We start from the raw sequence: 13,771 nt of genomic DNA, 5'->3' as shown, positions 1-13,771 counted from the left end.
TTGTCTCTTCCAGTAACTTGCATAACACCTTCCAGCACTGTGAAAGCAAGTCAGTAAGGATAAAGCTTCTGCTGCTTTACCCCTTTGATTTTGCCATGCTCTATGGCTCAAACATATGGTGTCTTTGGCAATAAAGTCTTACCATCAAGTTCTGTAGGATAACCAAGAGCAATTTGGTGTAATGTTGGAGGAGTCTTTGGGATCTAATTGCCAAGAACTCCCAAAGAAGTAACTCATACATGGCACAGAGTTTTTATTTGTTACCCTCTGGTGTTTTGTAGGGCTAATGCTCTTTTTCAGAGTAACTCCATTTTAATTCTGTCTCTCTCTCCTCTCTCCTTATTTTACCTTTTCCATGTGTTTGTTTGTGTTTCTCTGCATGTGAGTATATGTTAGTGATATTAATGTATCGTAATTTCCATGTTTTTTTAAAATGTTATTTATTTGTATTTTATGTATGATTTCTCTGTGTGTATACCTGCATGCCAGAGGAAGACATCAGATCCTGTTATAGATGGTTGTGAACCACCATGTATTTGCTGGAAATTGAACCCACGATGTCTGGAAGAGCACCCAGTGTTCTTGACCTCTGAGCCATCTCTCCACCTTTCCATATGTTTTTCAAAAGGTCTTTTGTTTCATTTATTTCTTTCCCTTCTCCCCCGATGACTTACTTCAAGTCCTCTTGTATAATATTAGAAGGGTGATCCTTAATACTATACATCCCAGTGGCTCAGGAGAGTAAACTGCAAACGGCGAAGACTATTTTTGGGAAATAAAATCTCAGCACACCGAGCTCTATAGCCCACTTGCTTTAATTCCTCTGTTATAACATTCTATTTACATAGCTTCAGTTCTGTTCTCATACCTAGCTCTTTCTTGACTGATTTCTCTCTATATTTATCTACCCCTCCTTCTAATTTCTATCTTAATTCTCTTGTCTTAATTCTGCCTCATCTAGGTCCTTTTCCACACATTTTCTCTGGTCAAAATCCTCTTTGCCCCCCTCAGTTCTCCTCCTGTAAGTTCTCTACATTCCCCCCAAGTCTCCCAGGAATCCAATTATAAACCCAAACAATAGCAATCCTCTGGCAGAGAAGGCCACCAGGCTTGAATTCTATGGGGTTATAAAGGTAGGTAAGAATTTTCCTCAGGTAGAGACTGTCGGGCCTTCTTTTACAACCCAAAATGGGAGTGGTAAAAGAAGAGGTCAACTGAGTGCTAATGACCGGTTAGTATATGAAAAAGGGGATCCATGTGCTCAGTCAACATTCCGAGAAGTGGTTAGGTATGAAGTTTTGGGTCGCCAGGCGGTGGTGGCACACTCCTTTAATCCCAGCACTCAGGAGTCAGAGGCAGGTGGATGGATCTCTGTGAGCTCCAGGCCAGCCTGGGCTACAGAGTGAGTTCCAGGACAGGCACCAAAGCTACACAGAGAAACCCTGTCTCAAAAAACCAAGAGAGAGAGAGAAGAGATTAGGACTCAGTAGCATTAGTAAGGCTGTAAGAAAGGAGGGTCCAAACTAAATTGTGTAAAGCCATTGCTTAAGGTCCACCTGACCTAGGTGGTATCTCCTTGTGGAATTTACCTGTAATCAGGAGACTAGCATGTGGTGGTCTGGATTGTTTTTCTTTTAGTCCTTGAAAGTGGCTAAGGGAGATATCTGATTCCAGTGCTGAAAGGGGAGAAATGGATGGGCTGGGGCGGGGGAGGAAACCTTTCCTGAGGCTGTTCTCCAAATACTTTGAATGTATATGTCCAAATAGTGATCAGTCCACACTGTTAGCACTTCTTAGGAAAAACATCAATAGCGAAAGCTATGATGGCACACGTGATTTTCATAACAGAAGACAGCCAAATAACACCAAATGCTCCTTGGAATTGGGCTTCCTCTGAAGGAATTCCTTGATCCCTTTAGGTAGTGGCTCTGCCCTAACCAGCTGAGTTCTTAGGATATATTCCTGCGACCTGCAGCACAGTCCCCCATCCCACTTTACCCCCCCCCCATGCCATTGCACCCTTTTAATCTCTGCATTCTATCTATTCTCTATTCATATTCCTTCCCATGGAATTTTACTAATTTCATGAACATTATTGGTATTACAATTGAAAAACATAGCTGAAGATTTAACACCAACCTCCACAGGGACAGAGGTTGTCATTTGCATTTGTCCAATAGCTAAGTATATAAAACACTTTTAATCATTTGTCAGCCATTTGTATTTTATTTTCCCTATGTATTTCTGTGGCCTAAGATTAATATTTAAAATATAAACACCTAAGAACTTCTTTCTCCTTCCTCTTTCTAGTCACTTCATTCCCCATACTTACTATGTTTTAAATTGGTTATCTCTTTTTCTTTTGTTATTATTATTGCATATAGATTTATATTTCTAGGCACATAAATATTTAAATATAAGCTGCTAAGTCTATTTGGTATTTCATGTATGTATATGATGTCAGGGCAGACCACTTTGTTTTGGACAACCAACTAGAAGGCTCAAGCCTGGAAAAGAATAGTACTCTATCTCTATAGTTATTAGATTCCTGTAGAACTTTGTCTAGGGATAGGGGCTCATTAGACGTCCTCCCCCCCCCCAACCTTATGTTAACATGTCTACTGTCTATGTTTCCTCCTTCACCTGAAATCTTGCAGGGCTAGGGTCTGTCTACCCTGCCAGCTCTGGCTTTGGCTTCCCAACAGCTGTAGAATACCTTCTCTGCAGGAGTAGGTCTTCACTTCCAGGACCTTGTGGTTTCCATGGATTGCCTCTCTACTGTCTCCACTGACTTTGATATTAGAGCAGCTCTCCAGTTTAGCTGCCATACACTCCCCATTCTGTCTCATTCGTAAGGGTTTAGGTCACCACAGGATTCCCAGTCCTCAGGAGTCAGGTAAAAGGAATGTCTGGAAGGGCATTTCAGGCTTACTGTGTAGCTGGGTTGTTGGGCCCTGCTATCCTCTCCTTTTCTTGCTCCTTCCATTTTTCATCCCAAATTTCCCCTCCCATTTTTTCTCTCTGCCTGCTAGCCTCACCAATCCGTTCCTGCAGATCTATTGACAATTCAGATCTTTATTAGACCATTTAGGTATTTTAGACAGGCAAAGCATCACAGCTTTATAGATTTAAACAACTGCAGCATAAAAGAATGTATCACATCTTTGCATTATTAAAAGAAATGTTCCACAGCATATACAAATTAACCCATATTAAAATAGTATTCCACAACATTTCTTCCTTTTTGTTAAATAAAAATGAATACAAATTAACCCATTTTAAAATAGTATTCCACTCCGGGCAGTGGTGGTGCACGCCTTTAATCCCAGCACTCGGGAGGCAGAGACAGGTGGATCTCTGTGAGTTCGAGGCCAGCCTGGGCTACCATGTGAGTCCCAGGAAAGGCGCAATCTACACAGAGAAACCCTGTCTCCGAAAAGAAAAAAAAAAGTATTCCACAACATTTCTTCTTTTTTGGTAAATAAAAATGAATAGTTTTAACTTTAACACAGTAAAAGTATACACAACAAAAACAGTTATCAGTCGGTCGGTGGTGGCGCATGCCTTTAATCCCATCATTTGGGAAGCAGAGGCAGAGCTTCATTCATATCTTGAATTGTAGAATTTGGCAGAGGGTATCATTCTCTTTCTCAGGATGGCATGTATTCATGACATTAATACTGTCTGAGCCTTTTGAGTCATTGGATTGCAGATACATCACCTTCCTGCCTGGTGTGTTTGTCTTAAAAATTTAAATGATATTGCGTATTTTCTTGTTTGTATGGATATGTACCACATGGGTACCTGTCCTCATAGTGATCAAGAGACAGTCTCAAAAGTCCTGAACTTGGGATAATGGATAGTTGTGATCCTGCAAGTGAGTGCTGGCAATTGAGTTCACTTATATGCAAGATCAGCAAGAGCTCTTTACTACTTAGCCATCTCTACTGCCCTGTCTTGATCAATTATGATTAACATTATATTGCTAATGTTTTCATCTGTCCATATGTTTAAATATGCAGTGCATTTTAGTCAAATCTATTGATGTTTTTGTAAGTTTCAATAGGGGCACTTTAAGCTTCTAGAAGATAAATACAGAACTCTTTGTAGAAACATTAGCAAAAACTCTGAGTTCTTTATATATTTTTTTTTGTGTTTCACTGATTTTTGAATGGGAGTCTTTACATATACTTCTGACTGTCCTGGAACTGGCTGCATAGACTAGGCTGGCACTCAGCTCTGAGGCAGATATACCTGCCTTGGATTTGAGTGGACTGGTTAAAGGTATGAGCCAATATACCCAACTTGTTCATCTTATTTTTATTTTTTGTAGTTAGTAATTGTTCATACAATTTCTCTCATGTATACTGTGTACTGTGGATCTGTTTACTTATCTCTCTATGTTTTTTAATAGGCATTTCTCTTGCAAGATGATATCCCATTCACAGGGTACAGAAATGACAGAGGTGAACCTCCTATTCAGTTTCCTTCCAAAGGGACTTGGTGATTACATTATAATGTCTATATCATGGAATAAGTTTGGGGAGTACAAGAATTATATGATTATACTGTCAAAGAACTATATATTTATAATGTTACCAGTATCATACTTTCTGTTGTACACATGTATGGGATGTTTTAGAATGCAGTGACCTATGATGATGTACATATCGACTTTACTTCGGGAGAGTGGGCTTTGCTGGATTCTTCTCAGAAGAAGCTCTACAAAGATGTTATGCTGGAGACTTACAGGAACCTCACTACCATAGGTAAGAGTGAATTTTTCTTCATATTCTAAAATAAGAAGACAGGTGTTCCTTGTTTTTTGATGCTCTTCTATAGTTTCATTAGAAAGAGGAGTGAGGAGAATAAATCAGGCATGGCTCTAAGGTTCACTGAAGATAGTTACTTAAATTTCCCATAATTTTCAATAATATACCATACATTTTTTTGGTACTATATTTTAGGGTACAGTTGGGAAGACCATAATATTGAAGAAGCTTGTCAAAGTTCTAGAAGACATGGAAGGTAATTATGATGTGCAAGCTGATACAAATGTGCCTCCAAAGAAATTGTAATGTGTCCTGTAAGCTTTAAACAAAAGCAACAGTGTAAATAAGCACAGTTTCATGTGCAATGATGATTACTAAATTCTCACAGAACCATATACCTCAATTTCAGGTAGGCAAATTGCATTTGCAAGGCATTTTTTAAAGAAAGAAGACAAGGAAACAATGCTTTAACAGATATTACCATTTGAACCATAGCTCCATGAGAGCTATGGTGTAGAACTGCCAATCTATTTAGTTTCATACTACTCATATTACAAATGGTATGCTGAAGAGGTAATAAGTATGTCTCCAAAACTTTCTAATGGCCAAATAGTCCATAGTAACGCTAGTGTTAGTCATGTGCTTGTTGTGACTGTGCTAAGTTTAATGAGTAGGACACTTAAAATGAAGAGTCGAGGGACATTTGTTGTGGAGAAACCTTGATCCCTATACCACATTTCTATGTGGAATAAAAAATCAAACTGTGAATTCAATGCGGAAACCTTTTGTTATTCTTCCTTTACTAGGTCCATCATATGTTACTTTGGATATGAGCCATATGAGCACAGGTATATGGACAGATGTAATATGCCTCTCAGAAAAAATTAGAAGATATGTAGCATTCCCCATGTTGAGTATAACTGTTGAATTTGATTCAAGTATACAAGTAATTGGTTTTCCAGCTTCATTGTTAATACATCCACAAACTCACACTGCAGAAAAGCCCTGTGAATACTAGGACTGTGTAAATATTTCTGTTTGTTCTAGTTCAACTAGTAAATGTAGTATGACTCAAAGTATAGGAAAATTTATAAACGCAATAAGGGTGATAAAACTCTGAGTTTTTCCAGTTCTCTTCAAATATATGAAAAATCTAATATAGAAAAGAGACTCAGTAAATGTGAACCATGTAATAAATGATCTTACCATTACAGATATTTTCAAAGATGCAAAACAACCCTTCATGGAGGGGAACAACATGAGTGTAAACACAGTGATAAATCCTTAAGATCATATTCCTTTTTACCACTGGACCTAATTGTAAAATTAATTCATACAGATATGAAGATTCAACCCTGTATTGAATATTGTAAAGCCCTTACACTTGCCAATTATCTTTGTAGGCATGAAAGAGGTCATACTGGAGAGAAACTTGTGTATACTAAATGTGATAAAGCTTTGGCAAATGACAGTCATCTTCAAAGAACACATACTGGAGAGAAACCCTATGAATGTAATCTTTGTGGCAAAGCCTTTGCATGGCACATTTCTCTTAAACTCCATAAAAGAACACATACTGGAGAGAAACCCTATGAATGTAATCTTTGTGGTAAAACCTTTGCAAGAGACAGTACTCTAAAACACCATAAAACAACACATACTGGAGAGAAACCCTATGAATGTAATCAATGTGGAAAAGCCTTTGCACGTCAGGATGCTCTTCAATCGCATAAAAGAACACATACTGGAGAGAAACCCTATGAATGCAATGAATGTGGTAAAGCCTTCACTCATAAAAGTACTCTTGAAATCCATAAAAGAACACATACTGGAGAGAAACCCTATGAATGCAATCAATGTGGTAAAGCCTTTGCACATCACAAGGGTTTCAAAATCCATAAAAGAACACATACTGGAGAGAAACCCTATGAATGTAATCTTTGTGGCAAAGCCTTTGCATGGCGCAGTATTCTTATACAGCATAAAAGAACACATACTGGAGGGAAACCCTATGAATGCAATGAATGTGGTAAAGCCTTCACTCGTAAAAATACTCTTGATATGCACAATAAAACCCATACTGGAGAGAAACCCTATGAATGCAATGAATGTGGTAAAACCTTTGCACGTCACAAGAATTTCCAAATACATAAAAGAAGAATACATACTGGAGAAAAACCCTATGAATGTAATCAATGTGGTAAAGGCTTTCTAGTTCACAATGATCTCCAAATACATAAAAGAACACATACTGGAGAGAGACCCTATGAATGTAATCAATGTCGTAAAACCTTTGCACAACACCATCATCTTCAAAGACATAAAAGTTTACATACTAGAGAGGAAAGCCTATGAATGTAATCTTTGTGGTAAAGCCTTTTCTCATCACAATTATATCCAAATACATAAAAGAACACATACTGGAGAGAAACCCTATGAATGCAATCAATGTGGTAAAGCCTTCACTCATAAAAATGCTCTTCAAATGCATAAAAGGACACATACTGGAGAGAAACCCTATGAATGTAATCAGTGTGGTAAAACCTTTGCAGAACACCGTAATCTTCAAAGACATAAAAGTTTGCACGCTGGAGAGAAACCCTATGAATGTAGTCTTTGTGGTAAAGCCTTTTCTCATCACAGTTACATCCAAATACATAAAAGAATACATACTGGAGAGAGACCCTATGAATGTAATCAATGTGGTAAAGCCTTTGTTTGACACAACCATCTTCAAGGGCATAAAAGAACACATACTGGATTGAAACCCTGTAAATGTAATCAATGAGGTAAAGCCTTTTCTTGTAACAATGCTCTTGAAATGCCTAAAAGAACACATAGTGGAGAGAAACCCTATGAATGTAATCAGTGTGGTAAAGCCTTTGCATGTATGAGTAGTCTTTGAAATCATGAGAAAAATTCATACTGCAGACAAGCCCTAAAAATATAGTCAGTGTAGTAAAGTTATGCACTTTGTAGAGGAGTAGATCTTTTTGAGTGTTATCTATCTGTTAGAGCCTTTGCATATTATAGAGACTTTGAGTACTTGTTGGAAGTACTTATAAAATATTTGATAAGATCTTTATCCAAGACACTTGCATTCAACTACTCAAGAGTATTTATGCTGTAGAAAATAATTTGACAGTGACAGCAATCTTTTCAAACTTTATGATGTCCATTTTTATATTGTTTACCCCCGCAGAGCATGGAAAAATATGATTTATGAAACCCTATTTGTAGGGTAAAATGGCCGCCTAAAGAAAGACACTCTGATTCTGAAACCTGAATCAGTGAAAGACACACACTTTGGCCCTGAATCCAGAGCCAAAGAAACACACTCTACCCCTGTCCAAGTGAGCATGAAACCAACCAATCCCTAAGCACAAAATCAAATGTCACTGAGAACAAAATCCAGCCTATCTCTGAGTTTCTTCAATTTCAGGGATTGAAATCTGACCACTTCTCATGCTGAGAAATCTCCCTGAAAAAACTCGGACCTAAGAAGCCCCATGTAAGTTTTGTGCCTGTTCAGTTTTGAGCTGCCTTTTTCCACCCCGGGAGAGGGAGCCATCCTCCTGGATTCCCCCTCCCAAATGAATCTCTTGAATAAGTTTTGGATGAAGAACTTCTTTTGCCAGAGCTGAGTAGAATCTCTGCTCAGGAATTCCCTAGTTGGAGCAGAGCAGAGAATCAATGGACACCTCTACTGGGAACCTTCCTAGTGGAGTGGAGCAGAGAAACACATGGCAGCTCTGCCTGGAACGTCTCTGGGAGTAGAGCAGAGAAGCAACAGATACCTCTGCTGGGAAACTCCACTAAGGGAGGAGAGCAGAGTTGGCATCTATTCACCAGAGCCAGAACGGACTGCTACATTCCTTCTGGGTTTCCCCATCAGTGAAGCAGAGAAGTAACAATCTGGTCCAGAATTCAGAAGAAATGGACAACTCTGCTGGGAAACTCTTTGTGGAGTGCAACAGAGAAGTGATGGACAAATCTCCTGTGAAACTCCCTTAGGGAAGTGGAGCAGAGCAGCAATGGATATCTCCACTGGATATATCTTAGCAGAGTGGTGAGGAACCCTGCTGTAATGGCTCCCTCTCAGAGAGGAGCAGGATTACCACATACTGAGGGGAAATCTTTCCCCACTGGGACATAGCTTTGGGTGTAGCCTGACTTCCGGGACAGTCAGTATTTCTTACTCCTCACTGCTTTGGTTATCTAGGGTACCTTTCTTTTCAGATCTGTAGGTATCCAGAGTACCCTTCCTCCACAGCTTCTGGTATAGCCTGACTTCCCAATAATCAGAATACCTTTCCCCTCACACTTGTAGATATCCAGGATACCTTCCTTTCACAGCTGTAGGTATAGCCTGACTTCTGACAGTCAGGGTATCTTTCTCTCCAGAGCTGGAACTCTCATACTATAAATTTAGATGTTAATGTAACTCTTTTAGATTTTATATTTCTCTTTAATTACATTAAATAAATAAGGTGTAAAACTTGATGGATTTGTATCAGTTACTTTTCTGTTATTATAATATAATGTCTATGTCAATTTATAAGAGTTAAATTTGGCTCTTGGTTCCAGAGGAATACAAGATGACCATGAAATTGGCGTGGCAACAAATGCCAGACATGGCAGCTAAAGCAGGAGGCTAAGAACTCACTTCCTTAACCTGCACCACCAAGTAGAGAGTTGGAACTGGAAATGGTGTGTGGATGTAAATTCTCAAAGCCTACCCCTACTGACAGCAGGGCAGCATTTTCTAAATCTTCCCAAATGATACCACCAACTTAGAAGGGTTGATTTCTCTGGCTTCAAGTCTACATGTTTCTTTTCTGTTACATGAACCAATTCATGCTGACGAAAAGCTCTGAAAGTAAACCGTTAGATACCTCAACACCTGTGTTATAGGAATAAATGCTTAGAATAGAAAAACTTTCATCAGTTAATAATTGTTTGTTTAAAGAGTTGTTTTAATTTTAATTTTGTGGTGTCAGTATATATCTGTGTGCATATGTGAATGTGCATGCTCGTACCCAATAATGTTATTGCCTTGGATCTTATTTTAGCAAGAATCACAGGAAGTTGTCAAAAACCAGACTTTGGACCTGGGAATGAACTTTTCCTTACTGTCTGTCCATGTCTCTAGCCCTGTAAATATTTTAAAGCCTATTTATATCATTTTGAAGTCAGGAAATTGGAACCAACTCATACAAGAGAAAACCCCTATTCATGTAAATGATTTGGTAAAGCCTTTAGACATCACAGTTTTCCATGGCTTCAAGAAAAAAAATCTTGTTTCATTTATAGTTCATCATAGCCTTGAAGGAAGTAAATTACTTCCTATGTTCACTCAAGACTATTGGTACAGACCACTTCATTATGGTTTCTATTTTGAAACATTTGAGGTAGAAACTAAAGTGTGCCATGTGTGGCAAATCCATTTAGTGAAGTTTATTTTGGGTTTCCTAAATTCTTCAGTGGCTTTTGTTCATCTTCTATTGAGCTTTTGCTTAGTGATATGTATTTTTATGCTGTAATGTATAGAATGGGATCCTCATCTAAATGGTCCATTGTTTATTTAAATATCATGCGGTGTGTGATCATACTTTTTAAGTAAGAGTGTCTGTGGAAGGATGGTGGATTGTTGCTCCTCATTTTGTTTTTCATATTTTCACAAATTCCCTTGAGATTTTCTTGTTTCTTATTCAGCCTGGCTTGGATGTCAGTAATGATTCAAGGACATATTTGAACTTATGGGGAGGGGAAACATTATCCAGGAGTGCTTTACACAATAAACCTGGGCTTTATCTGAAAAAAAAAGGGTGTTGCATTGTAATAGTTGATATGATATAAAATCACACTTATTTAGTGCATGTATTCTGATGCATTTGGGCATATTACCTACACCCTAACCACCTCATTACAACAAAACAAAAGAGTAAATCATGTTATATAGACATTTTCTTTTTATTAATGTGTTCATATGAGTCTACAGTATACAGACTTCTCATAAAATGACAGAATTGCCATGGATCCCAGCAGTTTTCTCAGTATGTTTTCCATGGAGTTAATATTAAGAAGTGTCACAATTCTCAGGCTCATGCCAGTTATATTCATGGTGGCCTAATATGAAAATACACTTTTACTCATTAAATAGAAGCTTGGAGCCTCAGAGTATTTAGGGCTGAATGAATAAGATGAAAGCAGTGGTTAAAGGATTATACACTTATAAAGGAGTCTCACAGTCAGTGTTGTATGGGTCTGAAACAGCATATAATTCCAGCTTAGGCCCTATCGACCCACTTCTTTCTCTCATCAGATTTTCTGATTTAACCCTTGCTGCACTCTCATTTATCAAATGGATGTGAGAGCTCCAGCATCTTGTCTACACTAGGGGTATCACTGGACTATGAAAGGCAGACAGAACACAAAATCTACTGAAAGAAATCACCTCTGAGAATTTTTCTAATGTCCATTTAGTTGGTATGTGAAGAAGAATGATTTTTACCAAAGCTTTTGTAGCAAGAGTTGTTATAGAGATGAGATACAAAGGTGCTATTATTCTCTGTATTTCCTTGGAGTCTTTTTGTTTCTGGTTTTGTTGATTTGGGTATCATTTCTCTGCCTTTTAGTTAGTTGAGTAAGGATTTATCTCTTGTTGATTTTCTCAAAGAACCAACTCTTTGTTTTATTGCTTGTTTGTATTGTTCTCTTTGTTTCTATTTTATTCATTTCAGCCCTCAGTTTAGTTATTTCCTGCCATCTACTCCTCTTAGGTGTGTCTGCTTCTTTCTGTTCTAGAGCTTTCAGATGTGCTGTTAAGTCATTAGTATGGGATCTCTCCACATTTTTTATAAAGGCACTTAGTGCTATGAACTTTCCTTTTAGGACAGCTTTTATTATATGCCATAAGTTTGGATATGTTTTGCATTATTTTCATTGAATTCTAGGAAGTCTTTAACTTCTTTATTTCTTCCTTGATCCAGTGGTAACTCAGTAGAACATTGTTCAGTGTTTGGATAAAATGTTCTGTAACTATCTGTCAGGAACATTTGAGTGTAATGTCTGCTAGTTCCTTATTTGTCTGTTTAGTTGGATGATCTGTCTGGATGATCTGTCCACTGTTGAGAGTGGGGTGTTGAAGTCTCCCACTATTATTCTGTGGGGCTCTGAGTGATTTAAGCTTTAGTAATATTTCTTTTACAAATGTAGGTGCCCTTCGATTTGAGGCATAGATGTTCAGAATTGAGACATCATCTTGGTGCATTTTTCCTTTGATGAATATGAAATGCCCTTCTCCATCTCTTTTGATTAATTTTGTTTGAAAGTCTATTTTGTTAGATATTAGGATAGCTGTGCCATATTGCTTCTTAGATCCATTTGATTGGAAAATCCTTTTCAACCCTTTACTCTGAGGTAATGTCTAATTTAGATGTTGAGGTGTGTTTCTTTCTTTCTTTCTTTCTTTTTTTTTTTTTTTTGTATTCTGAGACAGGGTTTCTCTGTGTAGTTTTAGTGCCTGTCCTGGATCTTGCTTTGTAGACCAGGCTGGTCTTGAACAGAGATCCACCTCCCTCTGCCTCCCAAGTGTTGGGATTAAAGGCATGCACCACTACCACCTGACTGAGGTGTGTTTCTTGTATTCAGCAAAATGTTGGATCCTGTTTTTGTATCCAATTCATTAGCCTATATCATTTTATTGGTGAATTGAGTCCATGGATATCAAAGGATATTAATGTCCTATGATTGGTAATTCCCGTTATTTTGTTGTTGGTGGTTGTAGTGTGTGTCTGTGTGTGTGTGTGTGTGTGTGTGTGTGTGTGTGTGTGTTTCCCTTCTTTGGGTTTTGGTGGTGTGAGATTATTTATTGCTTGTGTTTTTATGGGTTGTAGTTAACTTCTTGGAGTTGGAGATTTCTTTCTAGTACCATCTATAGGACTTGGTTTGTGGACAGATATTGTTTCAATTTGATCTTGTTATGAAATATCTTGTTTTTCTTTCCATCTATGGTGACTGATGGTTTTGCTGGCTGACATCCATGGTCTCTTGTAGTGTGCAAGTCCTCAGTCCAGGCCCTTCTGGATATTAGGGTCTCTGTTGATGGTTGGGTATGATTCTAATAGGTCTGCCTTTACATGTTATGAGGCCTTTTCTCTTGCTGCTTTTAATATTCTTTCTTTGTTCTGAATGTTTAGTGTTTGATTATTATGTGGTAAGGGGATTTTCTTTTCTGGTCCAACCTATTTGATACTCTGTAAGCTTCTTGTACCTTTATAAGCATGTGCTTATTTAAGTTGGGAAAATTTTCCTTTATGATTTAATTTAAATATATTCTCTAAGTTTTTGAGCTGGGTTTGTTCTCCTTCTTTTATTTCTGTTGTTCTTTTGTTTGGTCTTTTCATAGTGTCCCAGATTTCGTGGATAATTTGTGGTAGGAATTTTTTAGATTTACTATTTTCTTTGACTGAAGAATCTACTTTCTCTACTGAGTCTTCAATGCCTGAGATTCTCTCTTCCATCTCCTGTATTCTGTTGGTGATGCTTGTATCTATAGTTACTGTTCACTTACTCAGATTTTCCATTTCCAGGATTCCTTCCATTTGTTTTCATTATGGCTTCTATTTTCATTTCAAGTCTTGGAATGTTTGCTTTTTCTCGGTTTTGTTTTAGGGATGTATTGTTTTCTTCCAAGTTTTTGTTTCTTTAAGGGATTTGTTCATATCCTTCCTAAGGACCTCTATCATCTTCATAAGGTTATTTTCTTGTGCTTCAGCTGTGTTGAATTGTTCATGTCTGGCTGCTGTAGAGTAGGTAGGCTCTGGTGATGCCATACTGCACTTTCTAATACTGATTGTGTTCTTTACACTGGCATTTAGGCATCTGGATTTGGGGTGATATTAGGTATAGTTGTCAATTCATGTAATTGTCTTTGTTAGATGTGTGTTTTGTTCCTTTGTTTCTCTTTCCCCTCTGGTCTTCTGGCCTAAGTGGCC

The 13,771-nt window shown here is 37.9% G+C and overlaps 1 pseudogene; it reads left to right on the top strand.

Moving 5' to 3' along the window:
• Positions 1–13,771, top strand: part of LOC114682465 — an 83,658-nt pseudogene that overhangs the window by 18,323 nt on the left and 51,564 nt on the right.

The sequence above is a fragment of the Peromyscus leucopus genome, chromosome 5 (assembly GCF_004664715.2).
Source record: "Peromyscus leucopus breed LL Stock chromosome 5, UCI_PerLeu_2.1, whole genome shotgun sequence".
NCBI lineage: Eukaryota > Metazoa > Chordata > Mammalia > Rodentia > Cricetidae > Peromyscus > Peromyscus leucopus.
This window is presented reverse-complemented; position numbering and strand designations above follow the sequence as displayed.